Source organism: Mus caroli, chromosome 1, assembly GCF_900094665.2.
Source record: "Mus caroli chromosome 1, CAROLI_EIJ_v1.1, whole genome shotgun sequence".
Classification (NCBI taxonomy): Eukaryota; Metazoa; Chordata; class Mammalia; order Rodentia; family Muridae; genus Mus; species Mus caroli.
Window position 1 is genome coordinate 69,434,616 of NC_034570.1, and position 27,334 is coordinate 69,461,949.

The 27,334-nt window shown below is 40.6% G+C and overlaps 1 long non-coding RNA gene across 2 annotated transcripts; it reads left to right on the top strand.

Moving 5' to 3' along the window:
- LOC115030373 lies at window positions 1–27,334 on the top strand. 2 transcript variants are annotated; one of them, XR_003835959.1, is made up of 5 exons: window positions 1–38; window positions 20,254–20,412; window positions 25,171–25,272; window positions 26,443–26,591; window positions 27,020–27,334. It is a non-coding gene; the product is annotated as an uncharacterized LOC115030373 (long non-coding RNA). The 2 variants fall into 2 exon arrangements; XR_003835960.1 differs by lacking the exon at window positions 1–38 and adding an exon at window positions 20,146–20,173.

Sequence of the window (27,334 nt, forward strand, 5' to 3'; positions counted from 1 at the left end):
GAAACTTCTCTAATGATGGGTGAAGAGGGCACTGATCTGTGAGTATAGCAGAATGCCTTTAGGAGTCATTTCGTTGCTATGTTCTTTTAATAAACCGGTAGTATCTAGACTTACCAATAGTCCCTGGGCTATCCAGTTCTTGGTCACCCAAGCACTATGGAGTGGCTCTTAAATCAGATATTGGTCGGTTACTCCCACGAGCTTTGTGCCTTTGTCACACTAGCATATCTTGTAGGTAAAACATATTGTAGATCAAAGGGTTGATGTTCACATTTATCCTTTGGTAACATGTAGAGTACCTTCCTGTACCAAAGATGCTTACATATGGAGGTGAAGGCTCAATGTAGGCATCAGCTCAACTTCTCCATGTTCCATGAATTATGTAGGTGTCTTTAACAATAGGACCTTGACATCAGCTTGTGGAGAGTAACTGATATTCTTGGCAACAACCTAGACTGTTTAGGAGTTCCCATGGGATTCCGTTGGCCAACAACTCAATTAAATGAAGCTCATTCCTGGTAGTGGATGCTGCATTTAGTGAAAAGGGATGTTCAAGTGAGGATCTGTCTAACTTGTTATTTGGCAATTTCATTTATATTAAAACATAAAAATATTTTAGGAAGCATCTACTATATTAGGTTTTCATACTGCCCCTCAAATTGCCCATAATTTTTGCTGTCTTTCTCTGTATTCCCTCTACTGTTCCTCCTTTTCCTCCCTCTCCCCACATGGTCCTCTCATTCCAGCTCCCTGCCCCATCCATCCTGTCCTATTTCCTTTTTCTAAGATCTATCTGTCCCCACTAGTCACTTACTCGCTATCTAACCTCTGAACCTGCAGTTCTATGGGCTTTAGCTTGGCTATCACTGACTTAGCAAATAATATTCACATATAAATGAATATATATTTTCTGTGTCTGAGATACCATACTGAAGATCATTTCTCTAGTTTCACCTATTTACCCATAGATTTCATCAGTTTTTAGTGGCCAAATAATATTCCATTGTGTACATGTAGCACATGTTCTTTCTCCATCCACCTGTTGAGGAAGGAACATCTAGGTTATTTCCAATTTCTGGCTATTAGGAATAGAGGAATAGTGAACTTGGCTGATCAGTGTCTCTGTGGTAGGATGAAGCATCCTTTGGGTATATGCCCAAGAGTGGTGTAGCTGGATCTTCAGGTAGATTAATTCTCATCTTCCTAAGAGACCACCAAGGCTGATTTCCATGGTGGCTGTACAACTTTGAGTGTTTCCCTTATTCCACATCCTCACCAGCATGAACTGTCACTTATTTTATTGGTCATAGCCATTCTGACAGGTATAAGATAAAATCTCTTAAGTAGTTTGATTTGTATTTCCTTTATGACTAAGGATGTTGAACATCTCTTTAAGTGTTGCTTAGCCATTTGAGTTTTCTCTTTCGAGAATTGTCTGTTTAGTTCTCTACCCCATTTTTAATTGGGTTATTTGTTTTTTTGAAACCTAGTTTTAAAAAAATCTTTAGATATTTTGGATATTAGCCCTCTATCATATGTGTAATTGTTAAAAATATTTTTCCATTTTGTAGGTTGCCATGTTGTCTGAATGATGGTGTCCTTTGCCTTATAGAAACATCTGAGTTTCTTGAGTACCAATTACCAGTTGTTTATCTGTGTCTGTGCTAATGGCATTTTATTCAGAATGTCTTTTCCTGTGCCAATGAGTTCGGGGATGTTCCCCATTTTGTCTTCTATCAGGTCCAGTGTGTCTGGTTTTATGCTATAATCTTGGATTCATTTGGAGTTGAACTTTATACAGGGTGGGAAGTATGGATTTATTTGGATTCTTCTACATGCAGACATCCATTTGTTGAAGAGTCTATCTTTTATTTTTTATTCTTCTCTCATATATTACAACCTGACTTAAATTTCCCCTCCCTCTCCTCACTCCAGCCTCTCTCTTCACACTATACCTCCCCTCTCTCCAAGACTCATCTTTCCGTCAGAAAAGAGCAGGCTTCCCAGGGACATCAACCAAATACAGCATAACAAGCTACAATTAGACCAGGCCCATATCATCACATTAAGGCTGAACAAGGCAACCCAATAGGAGGAAAAGGGTTCCAGGAGTAAGCAAGTGCCAGGAACAGCCCCCACTCCCACTGTTAGGATTCTTACAAGAACACCAAGCTACTCAGCCATAACATAGCTGCAGAGGACCTAGGTCAGACCCCTCTAAGTTCCCTGATCTCTGCAAGTTCCCATGAGTTCCAGTCAGTTGATTCTGTGGGCTGCGATCTCCTGTTGTATCCCTGATCGCTCTGGTTCTTCCAATCCTTTCTCCCCACTTTTCACAGGACTTCTCAAGCTCCTTCTAATGTTTGGCTGTGTGACTCTTCTATATTTTTTTCCCCAGTGTGTATTTCTGGCCTCTTTATAAAGAACTAAAGTGTCTATAGGTATGCATGTCTGGGTTTTCAGTTTGATTCCAGTTTGGTTTTGTGCCAATACTATGCTATTTTTATTACTATAGCTCCGTAGTACAATGTGAGGTAGGGGATGGTAATACCTCAGCAATTCTTATTATTCAGGAGTATTTTAGCTAGCCTGGACCTTTTGTGTTTACATATGAAGCTGACAGTTGTTCTTTTAAGATGTGTGAAGAATTGTGTTGAAATTTTGATGGGGATTGTGTTGAATCTGTAGATTGCTTTTGGTAGAACGGGATTTTTGCTATGTTCATCCTACCAATCTGTGAGCATGGGAGAGCTTTCCATCTTCTATCTTCCTTAGTTTCTTTCCACAGAGACTTGAGATTTTAACATCCAAGTCTTTTACTTGTTTGCATTGAGTAACCCCAAGATAATTTGTATTTTGCAAGGCTATTGTGAAAGATGTTGTTTCTCTGACATTTTCTCAGTGTGCTGTATGTGTGTGTATTGTGTGTATGTGTGTATGTGTGTATGTGTATGTATCCATGAGTTAATTTTGCATCCAGCTACTTTGCTGAGAATGTTTATTAGCAGTGAGGAATTCTCAGTTGAATTTTTAGGGTCCCTTATGTACACTATCATATCCTCTACAAAGAAAGATGCTTTGACTTCCAACTTGTATCCTGTCAGTTTCTTTCAGTTGTTTTATTTCTCTAGCTAAGACTTAAAGTACTATACTGGATAGGTATGGAGAGAGTAGACAACCATGTCTTGTTCCTAATTTAAGTGGGATTGCTTTTAATTTCTTGCCATTTTACTTGATATTACTTTGAACTTTATTATGTTGAAATATGGCCCTTGTATCTCCAATCTCTCCACAACCTTTGTCATGAAAAAGTGTTGGATTTTGTCAAAGGCCTTTTCTGCATCTAATAATATGATCATGTATTTTTGTATTTCTGTTTGTTTATATGGTATATTATGTTTTTTGACTTATATATATTGAACCACTCCTGTGTCTCTCCCAGTGGTGTCTTCATAAACAGTGGTAATATTTGTAGGCAGGCCTCTTAACTTTTTACTGAATAATAGAGAAATTAGGCTAAGTATGTTGTTTGGCATTAGAAACTCTTTCTTATTTTTCAAACTGTATCTCTTTTGGGTCATCAGAGTGTAAGCCATATTATTCAGGCACGAGAGGTGCTGACAATCTGCAGTGTGGTCACTCTATGTAGGAAGTAGTATGGTAGTCATGGTTATTGGAACATGTATTCAGACCATTGTTGTTAACTTAAATGAGATCTTAATCCTTTTTCACAATACATTGTAGTACTAGAGGCAGGCCAACTTTAAAAAGAAAAGGAGTTTATTCATAAGAAACATAGTACAGTGTTTTGTTGTGGGTACCTCTTGACTAAATTGCATAGGGGTGATGGGAGGGATGGTGATATGTGTGGAAGGAAGACACATACACACACACATCTTGAAACATGACAACAGAGAAGTATTGATTCAGAGTTGGGCTTTCTCCTATAACAATTCAATCCTATAGAGATCGGGAACCTTGTAAGAGCTATCTTAATCTCTTCCACAGGTAGCTATCCTGATAGCCTAAGGATACCTCATAAAACCTCCCACCTCTTAAAATTTCCATCATCTCCTTTATTCCATCATACTTGGGGCCAAGCTTATCACATAGGCACCTCTTGGGACACAGTCAAACTATGCTCAAATCATAGAGAGTGGCTACTGAGGCTGGTTAGGAAACTTACAGAGGTGACACAGGTTACATATTCCTCTTCCTTGTCATCATCTGCTCCCCTCAATTGTGTGTGTGTGTGTGTGTATGCTTGCATGGATATGGGTGTTTCTGCAAGAGGTCAACTTTGGATGCCATTCCTCAGGAGCTGTCTACCTTAGTTTTTAAGACTAAATCAGTGAGCATTGCATGTGCAGCCCACTGATTGGCCTAGGCTGGTTGGCCAGCAAGTTTCAGAGATCTTCCTGTCTCCAAGTCCCCATGGATGGTGTTAGAAGCATGCAGTCCCACAACCAGCATTTTACATGGTGTTTTGGTCAACCTCTGGTTCTCATAGTCATGCTACAAGCATCTTATAGCCTGGGTCCTCCTGGCTTGTTGCTTCTGATGTTTTACACCAAGCAACCTCTGAGAGACTTTTATTTTCTTCTTTCTGAGACAGACACAGGCACAGGGAAGTCTCTCTTTACTATAGTCGTTTTCAAATGTGATTGGTAGACCCTTGCATGGTGACTGAGACCCATTTATGAAGCCCATTAGGTCAAAATTATTATACACCACCACTTTTTTTTTCTTTTGGTGTGTGTATTTTTTAATGCAACACTTGAGGCAGGCTAACTTACAAAGAAAGGAGATTAGTCATTCTTCGCAATTTAGGAAGCTGAAAGTCTAAAGAGCATGGCATAGTCTTTTGAGGCCCCTCTTGGTGGGAGTGGAAGAAAGACATGTCTCAAAGCATGAAGCCAAAAATTCAGAGACTCAGAGATTCAGAGCTTGGGCTTGCACTTGTAACAACATAAAGGTGAATTACTGTTCCACAGTCTTGGTATTTTCTCTAGTGTAGGTAAAACTCATACCTTCTCATCACCAACCAAGGCAGTGGCTCTAATTTGTTCTAGTAACCCCTGTGTTTTGCACTGTTACATTCATTGCTACATTAAACAATTTACTTTTCCCACTGAAAATGATATGCATATGTGTTTTTAGTGTATTCTGTGAGTCATAGTCCTAAGTCTAGTGTTCAGAAAGCCCTTCTGTGCACTGGTGGTGGAGAAGCTGTGTGTCATTGCTGGAGGATTTATTTATTTATTTCCATTTTCCCTCTGAGGAACACATTTACCTGAAAGGGTGATTAACAGTCAAATGTAGTTATTTCAACATGGCCATTGGGGAGATCTTTTTTTCAAAAGGGAATGAAGTTAGCCTCCCACTTCCAGGAAAACAACTGTCATAATGTGTTGGCAATGATGGAGTTCAGGCTTACAAGCATTATTAAAATTTAGGAAACCTTGCATCTACTGCTGTGAGTGTGACAGCATGCCACTACTTAAAATTGTTTTTCCCGATAAGATCACAGTGAAAACGAATGTGATTATTTAAAAATATTATACAATGAAATGTGTCAACATTTGGGTGATCTGTAACTCAGTAAACTGATATTTTCCAAATGACTGATAGATGGTGTTAGACAGTCTTGTGTGGGTAAAAGACATATCAAGAGTAGGGGACAGATCACTGGCTTTAATGTAATGGCGTGCAATGATTTCCTTGTGCTTTTGGTTTTCATTCTGTGGCTCATTGTTAGGCTTGGTCATTTGCTGAATTTTGGTATAGCATCAAAGAAGAGCCCAGCCATTTGAAGAGGCTACTCACGCGCTTCTGCATCTGCAATATTCACACGGTTATATGATGTCATTTTTGCATACATGCTTTAATCAAACTAATATGTCACAGATTTGAGAACATGGATGTTTTGATTAAACTAGGCATCAAAGAATTCTTTTAAAAACATAAAACAATGCAAGTCTTCTCATTATCTTTTTTGTTGTTGTTGCTTGGTTTTTGAGAAAATAGTATTTTCTTAAAATATGTTAATGCTGTTGACCTAAAGTCTATTTGTATTTTAACATTTTCTCAGGTTTAAGTCTTAATATGGTAAGTACTGACAGTTTTAGGAAACGTATGAGGGGGTGCTTTGTGTGCTTAATAATTTTTAGAGCATGAAAGGGTCTCAGGGTTCAAGGCCTGCTACTTTAAGAAGTTCAGGGCTGGGGGAAGGGCTCAGTGGAAAAAAACAAAAAAGCACTTGCCAGGTAAGCTCAGGGAACTGAATTCGGATCCTCACAGCTGGATATGGTAGCATCTGCCTGTAATCCCAGTACTCTTAAGGTGAGATGGGAGATGAAGACAAGAGACTCTTGGCTGCTCACAGGCCACTGGCCTGGTCTACTTAGTAGTGACAAGAGACCCTCCCTGATTCAAATAAGATAAAAGGTGAGACTTGATCCAGGTTGTTCCTTATCTCCCACATGTGTGCCATTGTATACACACGCACAGAGCTGTATGCATAGACACACAGATACATGCATATGTACACACATGCAAAGATAAAAAAGATGCATTTGTATACAAATGTATTTGCTTGAGTGTATGTATGTGTATCATATACATACAGATACCCACAGAGGCCAGGAGAGGGCATCAGATCTCCTGGAAATGGAGTTCCAGACAGCTATGGGTGCTAAGTACTGAGTTCTGAGGTGCTGAGTACTGAATACTAAACCTGGGTTTTCTTCAAGAGCAACTCTTATTTGCTAAACCATCTCTAGGCTCACATAGGATTGTTCTTTTTATAAGAGGCTCAGGAGTTCCAGTATATGAAGGAGTGTCAGCTAAAACTGTGCTTCACTCTTGGGTAGTGATGAAGAGGCGGTGAGACCAGGACAGTGTTCAGAATGAGTGCTCTTTCCAGTGGGGAGTTGGGGGGGGGGATGGCTAGCCAGCTACCATGCACCGTATTGATTGTTGTTATGTGGAAGGAATGGTTAGATGTTATGTTTCTAAAGAAAACCCAGAATTTTGGGCTTTAATGTCAAATCTTTCAGATTTTAATTGACAGTACACTGGAGAAATTTTTAGCTCACTCTGTGGGCCTAAAGAAACTTCTAGGGCAAGCGTGCTGGGATGGACCCCTGTGTTCAACCTCTCCTCCAGGCTCTGGGTTGGTGTTGCTTTATAACTGTGATGAAAATATTTATTATTGAGGGTTTGAAGAATTAGGAAAGATTTCTAAATTCTGCCGAGGTGATATGATTCTTTTAAAAATGACAAAACCCATAAATTGCTAGATACTTAGAAGGCCATTATATTCTGCATGGCAGACATTGTGTTCGTGCCTCTGGGAGCCTGGAGGGAGGAGGGAGGGCTTGTCCTTTCTTCCTCTGAATTCTTTCTCTGGAAATGAGTGCTTTTTGTCTCTACCCTTTACTGTAGTGAAACCAACTCCAGACAACACAATAGCTCTTTGTTTTGTTACAGCATGGTTATACTCTACTGTTCACAAAGCTTCGCCTCCGTATAAGTTAGGAAAAAAAAAAGAGAGAAAGAAAGAAAAAGAAATGAAGCATCATTGGGTTCTGTGACTTTCAGCAGCTCATAGCTCAGTTGGTAACAAGAATGAAAAACAGCTCATAAGTTGTGTGAGAGGAAAATTTATCAGAATTGTCTGAATAAAAATGTCTTTTAATTTAACATAACACACTAATTTCAAGAAAGCAATCCATGTAAAATATGCTTTTATGCTCCTAAATCAGATGACTTTAATATTTGCAATGGGTATGGAATAATAACTATTGCAAAGACTTAAGTTCCCCCCAATAGCTTTTGCTTTCCTGTTTATTTAAAACAAGCAAGCCAAGCAGCAATTATGTCACTTACGTTAATTGATGTCCTTTTTGTCTGTGAGGCCATCATCTACGCTTCCATGGATGTGAAGTGGAAGCAAAACCACTCGTTGGGGGCCTCAGTGAATTGGAAAGATGACAGCAGAGTCATAGCTTCGTGGGGTTGGAGTTTCACTTCTTTCATCTCCCCTTGTGGCTAGATAAGCTATTGAGAGAATTATATGAAGCAGACCTTGTGTTTCACAGTGTGGGAATAGGGGAAGATCTCAGCACTGAATGGGGGCAGACAATTATATGCAACAGAAGCCAGACTCTGGGGAGGGTTTGTCAATATGGGCAAAGTGTTGATATTAAATAGGCTTTCATAGATGAGTTCTTTATTATAATGAGTTTTTAGAAATGTACTTATTTAGTTTTAATTTGTGTATGTATGCATGTGTGTATGTGTTTGTGTGTATGTGTGTGTGTGTACAAGTGCGCGTGTGCGTGTGTATATGTCGTATATATTTACATGAGTATGCAGAATCCATAGAGGCCAGAAGAGGGAACTGTTCCCTGGAGATGGAGTTGTGAGTCACTCAGCTGGAGGGATGGGAGACCAGGATGTGCTCTTAACCACTGAGCCCTCTCTCCAGTTTCTACAATGCCTTCTTCATGAGAGAGGCACAGTAGCCATATTCATATGTAGCTACAAATTGAGCTAGTATTTGGTCCTTGGCAATAGGGTCTACAACTGTCTTCCACCCCTCCTTTCTGTCTTCCTTTCTGCTGGTCTGTGATGCCAATGAAGAGCCAGGGGAAGAGGGCTGGTTGGGGAATCATGACTATCTGAGTTACCCAGAACACAAACATTGATTCACCGCAGGCTTCATTGCCGTGATCACTTGGGGTTCAAGAAACCTTTTAGCAATCAATTTTAAGAACCTCATTTTAAGATGCAGAGTGTAAAATTATCTCAATGGTAAAAGAGGAGTATTTTGCTTGCAAAAATGCAATTTATTGTATTTTTAAGGTGTGTAGACATCTGTGGTGTATGTGTGTGAGGGTGTGTGTGTGTGCCATGGCATATGAATGGAGGTGAGAGGACAGGGTTAGGGAGTCAGGGTTTGCCATGACTCTTGGGGATCGAATTCAGATTGTCAGACTTGTACAGCAAATATTTTTATTCACTGAGGCAACTCATCTGCCCATGAATGATAATTTTGAATAAGGTGTGTGTATGGGGGGGGAGTTACTTTTAAAAACCGATAAACAATCTAAGCTCTACAAACTTCAGAAAACACTCTTCATAAGACAATGGCTTTGTAATATCATCTTCCATATGAGAGCATAAAGATAATTCATTTTGTTTAACTTTTTAAAACAGTAGAAATAGTCCAGAAAAGTCCCTTTGAATTTAATAATTTGTTCTTGGTAATGTCATTTGCTGTCAGGTTGGCTGTCAGACTCGAGCAAACCGCTGGCGAGTTTCATTTGTAATTGAGCTGTTAAGGCTGCTGCAGTCAGCTTGTGGTACTGCTCTGGGTTTCCCCCAGTAGATCCAAGAATTCTGATAAATTTATTTCATATGTTTCCCATCAAAAAGAAAAAAAATAAATGGCACATTTATAATTGTATATGCTGTGTTAGTGAATGTATTTCCTCAATAAGAGTGAACTTCTGTTCTTATTAAACATTAATAAGAACCAAATCTTCTACTTACAATTTTACATTTCTGATGATTGCAAGAATTTCCCACAAACTAGCTTCTGGTTCCATATATTTCAAATTATGTTTCTTCTGCGGTGCCCACAGACTTCATGCTGGGTGCCATACATCCTGTGGATATTTTTGACATGACATCTGCTTCTTGTCTTTGGGCCAGACAAGTTGGCCCAGTGAGTGTTTCTAAGGACTGTTGCTATACCAGGATGACTAACACTGGCTTTACCATGCATAGAAGTAATTCTACACTGGATTCCCATGAAGCGCACCCTAGCTGAGCTGTTTAGGTAGGTCTGTAAGATGCTATTGTATGGCTACTCCAACACCTGATACCCAGGGAAGCCTTGACAGAGAACGAGCGCAGAGGACTTACTCTCCTTAACATATCGAAGTTAACATCTGTTTTTGCATGTCTTAGAAATGTGGTTGACCATGGGAATATTGGCAGGAATGCTCAGCTGGGCTTCGGGATGACGTCATCAAGTAATCGGAGAGAAGGAATACATCACTGCAGGTAGAGAAGAGCTTGACAGACATAATATCTTGAAGAGACTTTGAATAGCGCCAGCTAATCATCGAAGTAAAGCAGTTTTAAAAAGGGGCAAAATTTTGACATGATTTAATAATTTAATTAAGCCAGAGGTTATAGCCTCATGGACATTGAATATTACAATAAGCCAGCTACTGATAGATATCTTGAAACTCTTGCTCTATAGCCATGAGGCTGAGACTGGGTATTTGTGAGTTGGAGTGAAATTTCTGAGCAGATTTAATAATTGTTATAGAAAACTCTATAATTGCTATCCAGTTCATTTGTGTACATTTTAAGACAATTGTTTCACAGAACAAATTGATCAGGCATTGCTTTAATATATTAATTTATGTATCTTAAGGCATATACACATATAATTAAATTGAGTTAATTTTTTTTACTAGATCTGATAATTTCAAACATATTCTTGTAATAGCAAGCAACCATAAACCCTCATTGGTATAAGCAATATTCTTATACCATTTATCATTCTTCTGTATGTAAGTCACCTCAAGCTAAACTGGGCCAGCCTACCCCCTAGGCTGTGAGCTCTATTTAAGTCTGCAGCATTACAGTGATGGTGGATTTTTCTGTTCCTATTTAATGAAGGAGTTGAATTTATAGCCAGAGCAATAAGGCAAGAGAAAGAAATAAAATGGATACAAATAAAAAAGGAAGGAATCAAGGTACTACTCTCAGCAGATAATGTCATTTCAATCAGAAAAATCTTAAAGACACCATTATAAGACACATTCATATACATACACATACACACACAACACATACACACTATCTATCTATCTATCTATCTATCTATCTATCTATCTATCTATCTATCTATCTATCTATCTAATTTAAATAAAAGTTTACCATCAAGCCTGACAATGTTTCCTCCAAGATCTAAAGGCAAACTATCTATCTAAATCTTCAGTATGAGGCATGAGAAACCCTCTTTTATTGTTGGTTAGGATTGTCTAAGAGACTCCTGAAATATTACAGACTATTGCTATAGCCCTTGATTGGCTACTAGAGATGGAAATTAATTCCCTATTGCTGAAGACACCATGCACTTTTAAAACAGGATCCAAAGCTAGAACTGACCTGAATGCCTCCTCCAAGAATACTAGCTTTCATGGTACAAGAAGGTGCTATGCAAGTTTTCAAAGAAGGGACACAACTAAAAGTCCTACTTGTCTACGATGCCTGTGAACAACAACAACTACCACAACCACCATCAGTATGGCACAATAATTATTCCCAAAGGTACGGTAGTGGTATGCATACCTTTGTGGTAAACAACAGTTCTCATTGGACTTAAGACCTACTCAACAAGAGGGAAATCATGCTGGTATTAGAAACCTACCCAACTATCCAGGTCTAGTAAAGTCATGCATGGATTTTGGAGGAGAACCTCACAATTACCCTTTTACTAACCTGGAGTAATATCTACCATGATTTTTTAAAAGTCAGGATCTCTCTGTGACCTGGAACCTAACTAGCAAATAAGCTGGGTGATGAGCCCTAGGGTCCATCTGTCTCTGCATTCTCATGTTAGGGTTTAGCGCATACATCACTTATGCCCAGCTTTCTTATGTGGGTTCTGACACTTGAACTCAGGTTCTCATGTATTCATGGCAAGTACTTTATCAATTGAAACATCTCTCCAATCTCAAACTTTCTTTTTGTGAATAGAAGAGATACATTCTAAAAATAATGATAAATATAATATGGTAAATAATAGGGCAGTTGCATAGTTGTTCATTATTAAGTGTATGTACCTTATATATGTCTGCATTGTTCTTTTAGGTAATTAATGTGTGATGGGCTTGCTTATACTAATGTCACCACAAACATATGATAGATAAATTGTGTCACACCATTGTATATGTGGTTCATCATTGATCAAAATACCACTGTGCAAAAAATTACCTCACTTGGTTGGGGCTGCTCAACTTATAACGACAGGCCCCAGGGTTGTATCATAGGGTCCTTTCTACCTCATGAGGAAGACCATCCCTTCATAAACATTGAGATAAGAAGAATGGTTGTTAGTGGGGCTGTCACTTTTGGCCCTATAAAGACAACAGCACACAGGAAATAGCTTGGAGTGTTAGTTCTCAGAAACTAGTTCTGTAACTTTGGGACTTAGGGTGGTTTGAATGAGAATGGACCCATAGGCTCATATATTTGAATGTTTACCAGGGAATGGAACTATTTGGGAAGAATTAGGAGGTGTGGCCTTGTTAGAGAAGGTGTGTCACAGGGCGTGGGCTCTGAGGTTCCAAAAGCCCAATGCCAGGTCTAATCTCTCTCTTTGCCTGTGGATCAGGAAGCTCTTAGCTACTGCTTCAGTGCCATTCCTGTCTTGTTTTCTGGTTGACGATATGGATTAACCTTCTAAGCAAACTCCCAATGTAATGTTTTCTTATAAAGAGTTGCCTTGATTGTGATGTCTTTTCACAGCAACAGGATAGTAACTAAGACAAGGCTATTACTTAATTTCTCTTTCCCTGGGTTCTTTTTTCTCTATAGTAGAGATGGTGGTACTCATCTCATGAAACTGATTTGAGGGATGAATGATAGAACACCTTGAAGTTGTATAGACAGTGTTGGGAACACAGTAAAGACACAATGTTTGGATGTCCTGGAAAGTCCCCTAGTTCCTTTGCTTTCTGAGTCCTTATTTCATTTTCTTTTGTATTCAAGATAATAACCTGGCAGCTCTCCCATGCATATCTCCCCACCTCTCCTTATTTGGTGAAGCCACCATCAGCTTCTATTTCTTGAAACAAACGTAAATTACAAGTTATAATGTTCAAGCCAAGAGCTCCTTCATTTTAGAGAACATTTTATACAGTGTCATCGTTCCTGCCCAGTGTGTGTGTGTGTGTGTGTGTGTGTGTGTGTGTGTGTGTGTATTCTTGTAGCACAAAATGAAAGCACACATTTTGTTTGACAAAAAAAGATTAAAAATCAATATTTGAGGCAATAAGTACTAAGAGGTAATGTGCGCTGATGGTACTTTACATCTGTGAATAGAAGCTGAGCCAGTTGGATCTATATAAAGAGGGAATAGACAAATTGATCCAGATAATGATATGTTGTGAAATGGATCATCATTAATACATACACGGGGTGGTTATCAGTGCTTAAATGACCAAAATATTGACTTAAGTAACTTTATCTCCTGGTTTTACTAGCAAAAATAGCTGCATCTGACTATATTATCAGCTTGCATGGATCCAGCTATATATAATATGCAGTCATAAATAAGAATCAGCCATTACAGTTAGAGAGAAAGATCATTTTGATAGCCTGTATTCCATTGCATTAGAGAGCATAAAACCCAATATTATGCACCAAATACACTTTTGTTTCGCAACTTGCTGTCTTTGTGATTTCCATAAATTAGATGTATAGTGGCAGGCTCAATTAACTCCAAAGAATATAAATAGTAATTTTCAAAGTAACTTCAAAGCATCTCTGTGTATCTATACAAGATGCCTCCATACCATTGAATGAATAATAAATATGCTGATAAAAATAGCATCTTTATTGAATTTGGAGTGGAAAATAGAATCAGTGGGGATATTAATAAATAGGAAATCTTCAAATGAGTTTCCAAGTCCATTAAGAATTTTAATGCTGCATTTGAAACTCATAACTACAGGCAATGCCCCGACAGCCATGACTTTGACAGAGCTTTAGTTTAAACAAGGCTCAGTCATCTGTTTGCCAAACCCCCTTTTCTTTATACCTGAAACTTCCCAAGAAAAAGTTGCTGGAATAAGAATCGACCTCACTTTCAGAAGGCTTGGGTTTCTGTTCATCAGGCGTGGGGACATATACAGAAAGAATATTGATCATTTAAACGGGGGGGGGGGGGGGAACTTGGGAAGACATCAGAGCTTGTCCTTGGCCAACAGATCATATGTTGAAGCTTAGGATGATGATGCTCCTGTGGAAGACCGCAAAGACACCTGTCAGAGCCAAGTTCATGCCCAACTCGAACTCAAGAATCTTCTTACTATATCTGTGTCAACTCTCATCTTTCTTGTAAGGAAACTGAAACCTGGCGAGGTTGCCTTACCAATGGCTACTTAATGGCTAGTGAAGATCGTCGACCTTCTGATGCCGTCTGCTGGTTGGGATCTGAAACTGTGGGGATGTGTCCTGAGGGAGGAATGATACCTTCAATAGTGGAGATCAGCAGCTGCCAGTAAACACCCTGTGATCTACAGGTGACTCCTTCTACAGATTCTCATATCTACTAGGTCTCACTTTAATAAGGACATTTTTTTTCCAATCATAGCTTGACATTGGGCTGAAGATAAAAATATGGAGAAGTATTGGTTCAGATTTGTACCAACATACTCTAGATTTCCATAGACCTCACCGGTCAGCGGCTACAGATATGATGCTAGTAATGTTAGGACAATGTCATTCTGGATATGAATTGCCATGGGCATAGATAAAAGTCTAGCTGACAGTCTTGGGTATTTTTTACATACACAGCAGGAGGACAGAAGTTCTGTGCTTGATAGTCAGTCTCCTTTAAATGGGCCTGCATATTTTCAGAAGGGTTTTTGCAAACCCAGCAATTGATTCATACAACCTTGTTTATGATCTGTGACTCATTTGTCTTTATCAATCTTGTCATTTCTCTGCTTTGGTTCACTCATTCAGCAAAAGTTTGTTGTGCTTCCATTTAATTGCAATCCAGGAGCAGAGAATACCATAACAGATAGCTAAATGTGTTTCATGGACCAACAGAGCTTATATTCTAGAGGGAGAAGTAGACCACATATAAGTAAGCAAAAACGTTCACAGATTATGTTGAGAATTAGGTAGGAAATATGTGAAGTGTTATAATGAAGGATTACTGCAGGTGTGAGACAAAGCTGACATGTGTGTATTAGGCAAGGAAGGCCTGAGTCTTGACCAGTGAATAATGACAAGGCATACATAATTCAGAGAAAGTGGGACTTATGGTCAAGCCAGCAACAGGTGGGCTCTGAGAGCTGACACAAGGTCAGTACAACTGAGGAGGTGTTGAACACAGTGGAGAGACTTGAGATTACTTTAGAAAAATCTATCCGTTTTGACACTGTGGCTTAGATGTGGTGTCATTGTGCAGTGGGTACTTAGTGCTCGGTTCACATCCTCTCCTCAGTGCAGTGGCCCCACCAAGGCAATTTGACTCTTCAGGTGAACATTATTGAGAATGCTACCCCCCACATAACCACCCAGTGTTTTGCTTCTTATAAGAGCAGGCCAGATCTGGCTGACATTAGGATGCAAAAATTTGGGTTCTTAACCCAGTTGTGGACAATTAACTCTCAGAGACCATTGTTGTCCCTTGCAGATTGGCTATGTCTACACCTAAATTCGTTTGTGTGTGTGTGTGTGTGTGTGTGTGTGTGTGTGTTTTGGGGATAGAATCTTGCTCATATCCCAGACTGACCTAAAACTTATCATGTGACCCAAGTAGACCTTTAACTCAGAGCATTCCCCCTGTCTCCCAAAAGCTGGGATTATTTGTGAGCCACTACACCTGACTGTTTTTGAAGTATTAAAGTTTTTTTTTTTCCCTATGATCATACCCCCATAAACTTTTACCAAAAATCTTAAAACAAACAAACAAACAAACACCAAAGCAAAAAAACCTTTGTCTTTTAGGAAGTGCAGGTAGTTCAGGTGAATCTAGTTAGCAGAGAATATGGCCTCCGGAAGAAGACTGTAAAGTGGAATATGAGTCACCATTCACTGATGGCTGGCCATAGCCATTGCCATGGGGTTGTCTCTGGCAGGGCAACAGTCAAGCCTTCCCTAGCAGTTAACCAGAATGAGATGCAAAGGAAAGGGACTGTACTAGCATCTTTGGCTGCTAACTGTGAAAAGCACAGTGAAAACTGTGGAGTCTAGTGACTGTGGCTGAGGGCCATTAGTTCCTTGAAGAGGGAGAATTACAACTTCAGGGCGATGATTCGTCATTTCAGGGGTCATATGAAAGCCAGAGGGGTCTTTAGCAGTACTTAAAGTAGCTTTAATTTTTCTCTAGTTGGAAAGCAGATAGAGTAGAGAACTTATTGTTTGGGAGGTAGAACTTCAGAGAAGACTGCTTTCAAAGCCTGGAGAACCTCTGCCAAGATAAAGGACTAACGTGCAAGAAAGTACTCTACCATATGTGAGTTCAAATTTCTTTCAGACTTATTTGGCCCATAGAAGAGGTTTATCTCCTGGTTATGAAATAATTGTCTTACTTTCCTTGTTTCATGGTTGTACAGAAAAAGAGCTCACATGGTGGGCAGGACACTTATATGACAGTGCCTCATTATACCTCTATTCATTCATTAATCTCTCTTTTCACACCATGTCTCAGATAGGGTTTTACTTCTGTGACCAGACACCATAACCCAAGACAATTCATTCATATATATATATATATGTATATGTATATGTATATGTATATGTATATGTATATGTATATGTATATATATTAATGTTCTTTTTTTAATTGGGTATTTATTTCATTTACGTTTCCAATGCTATCCCAAAAGTCCCCCCCCACTCCCCCCCCCACTCCCCTACCCACCCACTCCCACTTCTTGGCCTTGGAGTTCCCCTGTACTGAGACATATAAAGTTTGCACGACCAATGGGCCTCTCTTTCCATTGATGGCCGACTAGGCCATCTTCTGATTCATATGCAGAGACACGAGCTGGGGGGGGGTACTGTTTAGTTCATATTGTTGTTCTACCTATAGGATTGCAGATCCCTTTAGCAGACAACTCTTATAATGACAACATTTAGTTGGGGCTGGCTTACAGGCTTAGAGGTTCAGTCCATTATCATCAAGGGGGGGCATGGCAGCATTCAGACAGGCATGGTGCAGGAGGGGCTGAGAGCTCTACATCTTCATCTGAAGGCTGCTAGAAGAAGACTGGTTCTCATGTGGTTATGAGGAGGGGCTCATTTCCCACCTGCAAAGTGATGTACTTCCTCAAACAAGGTCACACCTACTCCAACAAGGCCAAACCTCTAATAGTGCCGTTTCCTAAGCCAAGAATAGACAAACCACCACATTCCACTGCCTGACCCCCATAGGCTTGTTAAAATGCATAAGTCTATAGGGGCCATACCTAGCCATAGCATAATAAAAAATACATTTAGTCCAATTTCCAAAGTCCCCATAGTCTATAGCAGTTTCAACAATGTTAAAAGTCCAAAGTTCAAAGTCTTTTCTGAGATTGATCTGATCACTTAACTGTAATCCCCAAAGCAAGACAGGAAATCAGCTGGGCAAACTTCAAACTTAGCATCTCCATGTCTGATGTCAAAGTGGTCTTCAGATCTCCAGCTCCTTTTTCATCTTTGTTGACTGCAACAAACTTCTTTCTCCAGGGCTGGTTTCACTCCCTGTTAGCAGCTTTCCTCAGCAGATATTCCATGGCTCTGGCATCTTAAACATTTTGGGGTCTCCAAGGCAACCTCAAATGTTACTTTTTCTTCTTCCAAATGTCTGCGACTCACACATGATCTTTTGGGCTCCTCCAATGGGTTGGTGTCACATCTCTAGCTTTGCCCTCCGTAAGACTCTAAGCTCAGGTTGATCCATTCCATTGCTGCTGCTGTTCTTGGTGATCATCCTATAGTTCTGGCATCTCTAAGACTGGGGTCTTTTGCTGCAATTAGGCTTCATCAATTGCCTCTCATAGACTCTCTTTGTGGTGCCAAGCCTCAACCTCTTTGCATGACCCCTTCAGTACTGGGCTGTCAACTGCAACTGAGGCTGCACCTTCACCAGTGGCCTTCCCTGGCCTCTCACTCACTATGCCAAGTCTCAACTGTTCTCCATGAATCCTTCATTACCTTCAAAACTAGTACCACCTGGGTGGTTCTAACACAACTGTAGTACGAGGTAGAACCTTGGCTACCTCTGAAACATAGCTTCTTTCTGCTCTTAGAAAACACTTCTCATAAGATTTCACCTCAGTGAACTGGTCTCTTCTTAATCACCACGAATTTCTTGGCACCGGCTGATTAGCATCAATTGTCTCAGTAGTTCCTTCTATTATTGACTGTAAAGCCAGAGTCATATGGTGAAGCTGTCAAGTTCTGCTGCTTGCTGGGGCTAGACCACAGCCCCGTCATTCTTATTAACAGCTGCCCCCCCCCCCAAGTCCCTCACTGCCTAAGCTTGGCTGTCCTGGAACTTGCTCTGTAGATTGACCTTGAACTCAGAGATCTGCATGGCTTAGTCTTCTGAATGCTGGCATCAAAGTTGTGTACCACCACCCCTGGACTTTAGCTTTTCCCTACTTGGAACTTATTCTATACCAGGCTGGCCTTGAACACAGAAATCTGCTTGCCTCTGCCTCCTGGGATTAAACATGTGTACCACTATTCTTGGACCTAAGCTTAGCTTGCCCCAAAGTCACCCCTCCCTTAATCTGTTTATCTCCTTGAAATTAGGATTCAGCTTCATTTCATTTGCTGGTGCCCCTTTATTACACAAACCATGTATTTTATATTTTTCCCTTTTCAGCTTGCTCCTTTTCATTAAAACACTCTTCGTGAGACTGAACTTTAGCAACCACACAGCAGAATTTATACCAGGCTGTTTTGAGACTTCCTTTGTCAAAGCAATTAATCTAAATCTCTTCACCTTAGCCTCAGGCAGACTCTTTGGATAATGGCAAAAAGCAGCCATGTTCTTCAATAAAACATCACAAAAATAGTCTCTAGACCACACACTAACATTCTTCTCCTTTGAACCTTCTTGGCCCAGCAGGCTTACACAGTTCAAATCACCCTCAGCACCACAGTCTTCCATATTCCTACTAGGATGGTCCATTAAGGCCCACTTAACGCATCGCACAGCTTTTCAAATCCAAACTCCCCAAATCCACATTCTTCCAAACAAAAACATAGTCAGGCCTATTACAGCAATACCCTAGTCCCTGGTATCAATTTTTATCATAGTTAGGGTTTTACTCCTGTGAACAGACACCATAATGCAAGGTAACTCTTAAAAGGACAATATTTAATTTGGGCTGGCTTATAGGTTCAGAGGTTCAGTCCATTATCATCAAGGCAGGAGCATGGCAGCATCCAGGCAGGCATGGTGCTGGAGGAGCTGAGAGTTCTACATCTTCATCTGAAGGTTGCTATGAGAAGATTGGCTCCCGTGTTGTTAGGAGGAGGGGCTTATTGCCATAGTGACACAATTCCTCCAATAAGGCCATACCTCATAATTGTGTCATTCCTTGAGCCAAACATATTTAAACCACTACACACCAATTGGACCACTAACTAGGATTGAGTTCTGTTATTAGCAGATGGGAAAGAACTAGCTATTTTAGGGGAGGAGAAACCCATATGCCACAGAAACTCTAGAACTTAGTCAATGTCTATCGCAGGGGCTTAGAGAGAATACAAGAGACTGGATCCCAGGGGATGGGTGGAACATTGAGGGGGCTATTTACCAATATGGACTCCAGTGGTATGAAATTCTATATACTATCAGTGGTTGCAGGAGATGACAATGTTTGGTTAAATGACTCTTTGGAGCATTGGAGAAAGTGAAAGTGTATGTAGATACCCTAACTGAAGTTGATGATCTGACAGATGGCAAAGAATAACAGACCAGAAGTAAGGGGAGGGTGTTAGAGTGTATGTAGTCTATAAGACCAGACGTCTCCCCATTTGACTGACTTCTATAGAAAAGCCAAGAGGAGCAGCAACATGAATAACAGTAATAGGGACTGGCTCCCAGAAGCCCAAAGGGGTGGGAGATAGGGCATCTCATAGAGCAGGATCCTGAAAGGATAGTGGCCTTGTGGCTCAGTTAAGAAGACTGGTGTGACCACAGGGCGGTTAAGGCTAGAACAGCCATGGGGAGAGACCCAAAGACAATGAAGGGAGTCTCCAATAAATATGCTGAAAGAGGAGAAAGATGGGTTTCCCTTTCCATCTTGAAATGAACTGAAGCAGCATTTTCTTTTACTAATTCATTCTGTGAATTTCTTCTAGAAACAGAAGAAGCAGAATCAACTCCATTCCTGGAAAAGTTCCTTAGGTGGGGCAGGTTTCTTATTAAACTACGTATCTAGGAGCCTAAGGGGAGGCATATGATGGGTATTGCTTTTCATCTTCCAGATCCCTGCTCACAAACGATGCATCATCCTCACCTGCAACAGGGGTGGCTATTGGCTCACTGCTCTGTACCTCAAAAGGAATTGCATCCTGAAAATGGCTGTGCACAAGGGATGCACTGTATTCTAGGAGACAATCAACGGCCTGATGGAAGATTACAAGGTCTGGAGTCTTATATCAATTTGGAATACTCTTATTACAATCTCAGAGCCCATCACAGGGCTTTCTAAAGTCTCCGCTACAGTCACACAGTGGTGTAGTTACTCTCTTCATCCAACCCTGCCTCTCTCCCTTCTTGATATCCTGACAGCATCCTCCAGCAAACCTTCCATGGGCAGCTTTCCATCTTTCAGAATCTGTTTCCAAGGAGCCTGATTTAAGACACTGCACAAGTGGAAATGTAAACTCAAACCAGTTCTTCTGTGCTTGTGCATGAAGCCAAGGCCTAGAACCTTGATTGGACGGAATGTCTCTGTCCTCCCGGGAAAAGGGTATAAAAAGGTTTTAACCATGTTGCTCTGAGCAATTTGCATCTGGAGCCCAGGCCTCTGGTGGGGGTTTAAATTTGTAAGCAATCATTATTATATGCCTAGGGGGGAAACGCCTCAGTTTGGGAAATAGGGGAGGTAAAAGTGGGCGGGGGGAGTGCTGAGAGAATTTAGGCTGTGCCTTGTCAAGGGAAGGCGTTTATAGCATGGGGTAGTGAGATACAAAGAAATGGTATAGAGGAAATGGAAGAAGGGGGGTATTCTGTCAAAGATAACAGGGACCACCTTTAGGTTTTTGTCTATAACAATAGTTTCACCTTATTACGTTCAGTGAGATGAATAGTTGTTGGAAAGGTATACCTGAGGCTGGGGGCCCATTCTGACATTTCAAAAGCTACGTGCTCCTTTCCCCATGAAGCTATAAGTTGTGATTCCTCCATGTTCTTCCAGCTCTGGTGGTTAGAGAGCCCTGGCCATCTCATTCACCAGAATTTCCCGACTGTGGTCAGCTTGGATAAACAGAGGCTACTGGGCGTGGTAAACGTGGGATAGTTCAAAGCAAACTCATTAAGCTCACCCATGAGCTCTTGCTAGGGAAAGGAAGCTCATATGTGGGGAAGGACCTGGGTGTCGGCTCCACGTCTTGGTGGGCCGTGGCTGGCTAGATGCCAGGGCCAGAGGCCTGAGCTGCAGCTGGCTAAGCTTTGTGGGCGTCACTCTTGCCCTCTTGGGTGGTAGTTTGCCCCTGAGGCCATGAGGAGCAGTCCAGCTTGTGTAAAAATGGGCTCTCCTCTCAGGTCTGGAGATGGCTTGCCAGGCAGAAAAAAAAATGTGTTCTCCAGCAGGCTTTGCCAGCTGCAGTTTGCGGGTAAGGGGCCGGTGGAGGGAGGCCTGCTGCATAGGCAGGGGGTTGTCAGTTTTAGACCATGACTAATAAGAAATCTGGATTTTCTCAGTTGTAAAAACTCTTCCCAGCCTTCCCTTTCCCTCTCCACAAGGTAATTGCAGAAGTCTAGAGCTCTGGAGTTATTTTATGTTCCCTTTTGATGGCCTAAAGTGAATTAGAAGCTGGAAAACATTGTACATGGGAAACACTATATGTGTATTGTGTATTACATCTTAAGCTAAATGTTACATGAGAGCAAATGGTTTAAGGGAGTTTGTGTTCACCAAAGGGCTGGCAATCATCTTAAGCCCAACATTTGGCCCAAATTAGCAATTTTCAAATATTCATGTTTCTATTTGAATACAAAGATTTCTTATTTCAAACCAATTGCTGCCTGATCAGTAGCATCACTTCAAATTTGTTACAGCCTACGGGGATGGGGAGGAGGGGAGAGCCAGAGTGAAGGGGAAACTTTGAACGGAGTCAGAAGGCCTTGGTTTCCATCTTTTTCATGTGTTAGCACCGTCTTGGTCAATGTGTTTCTTTGCCTTCAGTTCATTTATAAGGTAACGCTGATTTTTTTAAAATCTTGTTAGAGATATGGGGAGAGTTAAGCCAAGTAATAAATGTGAAAGGGGTTTGCAAATCACAAAATCTATACAAATATTAATGACTGCAGGTGTAAATATATTTGGAGTAGTACTAGGACTTAAGAAGATTCAAGCAAAGTTAGGTTCCAGTTCTAACTTTAAGTTATCCTAATAGACAAGGCTCTGGATGTAATGGGTTGGAATCATGAACAAGGAATGTATGCAGCTCTAGGCTACATGGCTGTCACTGAATCTGTCTATCCCACTAAGCACCCTTCCTTGAATCTTATATCCCAACAAAATGGCATTGGTTCCACCAAAGAAATAATTCTGCTAAAGTGTCAATTTCTTTGGAAGTCATTATTGCAACCTCTGGGTTTATCTCTTAGGAGCGTTTAGGTCATTGGGATTTTAAACGATGTTACCTTTGCTTTAAAATACCTTCAGTGATCTACAGTAGACTATTTTCACAAACCACTCTGCTAGCTAACATTTAATAGAATTGCAAATGTAAGTGTCCACTACAGAATAAACACTGCCTGTGCCTTGTCTTATCATAGTATAGGGCCAGCAATCACCCGCATTAGTACAAGGAAAATGGCCACACAACCAAGTTAAGTCCATGTTCTAAACTCTCTGCCAAACATTTCCATTTGCTTTAGGGAGCTGATACCGAGTAGGATGTTTGGGCTTCCAGTAGCAGAGCAGACCCCGTCCAGTGCGAAAGAACCATAAAGAACTGATTCTTTTACCTGAGAACATAAAAGTCATTCAGGCTCTGAACTGAGTTCATCACAGTTTAGACTTCAACCTACCTTTGGCCTCTTCTTCATTCCACACCCTACTCTGTGTTGTTATTAAGAGGCCCACTGCACTTTTAGATACCAAGACAGGTTATAGGAGTTCTCCCAAAGAAGAAGACAGCCTACCCTCTCTCAGCACCTCCTTCTCAGAATGGAGAAAGCCAACTTTTATTTGAAACCTCAGGTAGATTTTTCTTTCAGGTCTCATTGGCTAGAGTTAAATTCACAGGGGCATCCATAAACTGACTCCTGACAAAGAATTGCTTTGTCTTCAGTAGAGAGGACAGAGCTTTAGTGATGTGGGTGGAGCTGCCTTTCTCTGCACCCTTCAAACAATTGAAACAAACAAACAAACAAACAAACAAACAAACCAGGGTGAGCACCTGAAGAAATTTAGGTTCAGATAGGATGGAAACCGAACGCAGGACAGAAATGAATTGGATTGACAACCTAATGGATCTACTGTTGAATTCCTTTGGAACAGACTCTTACTGTGCAACTAAAACATCAAAGGTGGCTATCCATGATGGGGAGATGTATTAATATAATTCTTTAAATAAGAGACAAGATTGAGAAGAAATCAAAGCAAGCAAGGACAAAGGAGGGATAAAAACAACATGAGGTCTTCAGTTCTACTCCATTGATCTACCTGGCTGTCTCTGTACCAATGCAGCACTATTGCTCTGTAGTACAGCTTGAGGTCAGGGATGGTGATTCCACCAGAGGTTCTTTTATCCTTGAGAATAGTTTTCACTATCCTGGGTTTTTTGTTATTCCAAATGAATTTGAGAATTGCCCTTTTTAACTCTATGAAGAATTGAGTTGGAATTTTGATGAGGATTGCATGGAATCCATAGATTGCTTTAGGCAAGATGGCCATTTTTACTATACTAATCCTGCCAATCCATGAGCATGGGAGATCTTTCCATCTTCTGAGATCTTCTTCAATTTCTTTCTTCAGAGACTTGAAGTTTTTGTCATACAGATCTTTCACTTGCTTAGAGTCACACCAAGGTATTTTATATTATTTGTGACTATTGTGAAGGGTGTTGTTTCCCTAATTTCTTTCTCAGCCTGTTTATCCTTTGAGTAGAGGAAGGCTACTGATTTGTTTGAGTTAATTTTATATCCAGCCACTTTGCTGAAGCTGTTTATCAGTTGTAGGAGTTCTCTGGTGGAATTTTTGGAGTCACTTAGGTATACTATCATATCATCTGCAGATGTAACCTCATCTGCAGGGGGAGGGAGGATAGGATGGGGGTTTCCAGAGGAGAAACCAGGAAGGGAAATAACATTTGAAATGTAATGAAATAAAATATCCAATAAAAAGAGATGATGATGATGATAATAATAATAATAATGATAATAATAATAATAATGATGATAAGCAACATGAGGAAGGAAATGTCTTTCAGTTTCTTTCCAGAGTTGCTGGTGGCGTCCTTCAGAAGGAGGAAGAAGGACGAATGAATCCTCACAAAGGCCAATGGAGAACTCTGATACAGTTTCCTTGTTTCCTTTCTACTTAAATTATAGAACGGAAAGGTGCACTCTGAAAGAGTGTGGCAGAAAGCTGTGAGGAGTTATTTCAGAATTAAGCTAGAAAAGAGGGAAATCTTGATTTCCTAGATGGAAACAATTCCAGCTGGCAGTTGGGGAGAGCAATATAGGATTTTGATTCTAAGTTGGCTTAAAATTCAGAGCAACCCCTAGGAGGCTTTGACTCTAAAGTAATTATGATGCTGAGTGATTTGGAAAGCATTCTAAGAAAATCTGAGGAGTAAAGCTAACTTGAAAAAAAAAACCAACAAGCTACAGTTGATGACATTATTTATTCTTTATATGTGCTTAAATGTGCTTTGTGTAAAATCGTGTTCTATAAAAATCATTGACTTTGCTGGTTACTATTGTTTGGGTGGAGCACTAATGTTATGCTCTTCGACAGTTTAGTAGAAGAGTCTAGTTGTACTGGCATCCAAGAGGGAAGCCACCCATCTGTTGGAAGCTGTCATTGAAATTCTGCAAATAGGGAGAGAAGCAGGCATTCCAGAATGGTGGTGTTGCCGGCTTTCTCGGTTTCTGTAGGCATTCTTAGCTCTGATTGGGGTGAGCAATGTCTGTGCTGCCTGAGTGCTGTGTTCCTATTTCCTCAGGTTACTTCTCCATGAACACTGCCCCTGTGATGTCTGATTATCGACAGACATGCCACCCTCAATGAAGATGCACCATCTTCTGTTCCCTTCAGCATGCACTCTGTAAGTTCTCGGCAGCCCCTAGGCCCAAGCCATGGCCTTGCATATGGCTTTCTAGACAAGGTCATTTCTGTCTGTAACGGAGAGTTCCCGAGAACTGTTTCTAGTGATCCAGTCTTGTCCTAGTGTCACCAAGGTTCTGCAGATGAAACTTCTCAGGAGCACAGTGATCAGATCCAGCTACGGCTAACATAGGAGGTCACCATTTTGATGGCAGAAGTCATTGGATTCCCAAATTCTTTGTGCTCCAATTGTCTCAAGTGATTCTTAGATTAAAAAAAAATATTATTTTCCCATTGATCTGTATTTATTTTTAAATTTATTTTTGGAGAACTTCATACATGAACATTGCAGCTACATAACTCTTATGACTCCTCAACTCTAATTCCTATTTCCTCTACTTGATCTCAAATTTCTGACCTCTTCTTCTTTAATTATTTTTGTCCCTCTCACACATATATAATATTTATCATCAGCATTGTGTGTATGTGTGATATGTATGTGTGTGTACCACAGCATGTGTGTGGTGTGAAGAGACAAGTTTATATAGTTGGTTCTCGCTTTCTACCTTCCTGTGATTTCTAGGGCTTGGGCTCAGATCATCAGGCTTGGGTACAGAGTGCTTTTACCCACAGAGTCACCTCTCTTGTCCCATTCCTAAATTGGAATTCATCAGGGATAACTGCGGATTAATGCTAGCAGCCTCTCAGTGGGGTCCCAGTGTGTTGGGGTTAAGTCACGATGCTGGCTGTGGTCAGCTGGGAAGAAGGAATCTTAATTGAGAAAATGCCACCATAGATTAGCCTGTAGTCAGGGCTGTAGGATATTTTCTTGATTGATGATTGATGTGGGAGGATACAGCTTCACTGCAGGCAGAGCTGCTGCTGGTAGGTGGTCTTGGGTGCCATAGGAAAGTAGGCTAAGCAATCCACAGGGAGCAAGCCTCTAAACAGCATTCCTCCAAGCCATCTACATCAGCTCCTGCCTCTAGATTCCTGCGTTGAGTTCTTGCCTCAACTTCTCTGGATTGATGAATTTCAAACTGTAAGATGAAATAAAACCTCTCTCAAATTATTTTTGGGCATGGTATTTTATTAGAGCAATAGAAGCCCTAAGAGAGCCACTGAGTCCATTTCTAACAAGCTTTTAACTGAAATGAAGTTCCCTTGGCAGGGTACAGCTTAAATGCAGAGAATACAATGGAGAAGATCAGAACTCAGGGTACCAGTCTTGGACTAGTCAGATGATGGTACCATTATAAGGGAGTGGAGATGATAAATAACTTTCAGTAAAATACCAACAAGAAGATTGGGAGAAAGCAGGTAAGACTTCTGATTCCATCAGAGCCATGCCACGTGCAGAGCAAAAACACCTTCTGGAGCCATTTATCCAGCCTCAAGAATGCAGGCTGCAGATCTTTACCTCTTGTCTCCTCATGGTAATAAAGGGACTTGTAGGTTGGTTTGGTTCCCTCCATCTCAGTGAGATTTCTGTTGGGATGATTCCAGAGATAGCCCTTGGCTCTAGAATGGTGAGCAAAAGGTTATTAAGAAATCCCTGAGGAAGGTCATTTATAATCACAACCCACCTCTTCCCCATGTTCTGCCATTCCTCTACCGGATCTGTATGCTTTAACTTTTTAAAATGAATGAATTAATTAGCTAGTTAATTATTTTTGTCTTTCAACAATAATAATGTCACTCATTGATTTTCTTTTATTTTGTGAGAAACATGTTTTATATATTTCCAGTTACGTCTCTCCAACCCTTACAAAGCTTTACACTTAACCTATGATTGCTATTTAAAAGCCCCAAGGCTTAACAAACTGATGTGACAGTAAATGACAAGGTGGGACACGAGCCCCGACTTGCGATTCTCTAAAGCTCAAGCCACTCAGTCTCTGAGGACTCCCTTTGTGGTGAATGGTAAGTGGATGATGGCTATGCAAATTGCCCTCCCATAATTTAAGGATTCCCACATAACTCCACAGGTAGCTCACAACTTTTCTTCTGGTTATTGGAGACAATAATGACTTTACCATTTTAAAGGAGTCCACATTTTTTCT